Below are 1,500 nucleotides of genomic sequence, written 5' to 3' on the forward strand. Positions count from 1 at the left end.
CTCACAGAACACTTGTTCCAGTGTTGTGTATAAAGCACCATTTACTTCTATCCCATTTAGGCTGTGCTTATCTCCCTAAGTCTTCCCCTATCTTCACTGTTTATTTGCTACACTCCCTCTTCTTGTGTATTGCCCTCCCACTGCTCGTATATTGTCCTCCCCATCGCCAGCACTAACATGTGTCTACCCTCTAGCCAGTAAATTACTCTCTCCTCCCTCCCACCCCTGAAAACCATCAAAGAATGTTTCTTTTAGTATGGAAACCTTTTCTTAAGCTTTTACAATAATGGTCTCATACAATATCTGTCCTTTTTTGTAACTGACTAATTTCACTCAGCATAATGACCCCCAGGCTTTTCCATGTTATGATATGAAACATTTTGTAGATTGTTATTATTCAAGATTGCATGTGATTCCATTGTCTATATGTACCAACGTTTGTTTATCCATTCTTTCATTGATGGGCACATAGACTGGTCTCCATCTGTTTGATATTGTGAATAGTGCTGTGATGAACATTGGTATGCATATAGCTACTCGAGTCCTGGCTCATATTTCTTGTGGACATATACTAAGTAGAGGGATTGCTGGGTCTTAAGGTATTTCTCTGTTAAAGACTTACTCGTCCTGGTTTCTTCCTGGTAAATCATTTCCGATAAGAACCAGAAAAGAAAGCTATGCATCAACTTATAGGAAGATGACAATTATATACAACCAAGGCAAGTTTCCAGTCAGTTCCAAGCCTTGGCATTACAGTTCTCCTCGATGTTTTTTCCCCACTTCTTACTTCCAGGACTCACATTATCCTTTCTATCTGGTACTCCTTTTTATGGCTAGCAAAATAAAGTTCTGTCCAGTTTTGTCTCTCTTTGTCCAAAGAAGATGAGAGCAAGCAAGTTCTGTAACCCACTCACCAGTTCACAGAGCTTTTCTCTATGAGCTTGCGAGTCCTTCTTTAAGATCAATAGCTTAAGACTGTGTTTTTCATACTGGATCTCACTTCAAAACTACTAAATAGTACCTTTTTATTGGAGGGGAGGCAAGATGAAGTTTTAAATTCAGTATTATAAAATTTGTCCAGGTGAATGCTGTAGACACTAAAATTTGGGAATTATTACTCTAGACCCCACAGAAGACAAGACAATCTACTTCCGAAAGATCACAACTTCGAAACCCTAAAAGCACACTTCTGTTCTGGCACTCCCTGGCTCACCATAAGTTAGAGTTGACCCCGCAGCAACTAACAACAGCAAGTCCTAGAAATGACTTCCATCCCCCTTCTCTCTTTTTTTTCTTAAATGTTTTATTGTGAATTATGTGATAGTTTACATGGGAGAACATTAGTTTTACATTCATTCTATCGTACAATCCCCTCCATGCAATCCTTACCCCATACCCCCCAGGTCTTCAGCACACAGTCACTCTCCCTCTCTGGATCTAAAGTCTCCAGCTGCTCCATCGCTCCACGTCATCATCTCTGGCTCCATTTCAGGCATCACT

Source organism: Chrysochloris asiatica, unplaced genomic scaffold (genome assembly GCF_000296735.1).
Source record: "Chrysochloris asiatica unplaced genomic scaffold, ChrAsi1.0 scaffold00015, whole genome shotgun sequence".
Lineage (NCBI taxonomy): Eukaryota > Metazoa > Chordata > Mammalia > Afrosoricida > Chrysochloridae > Chrysochloris > Chrysochloris asiatica.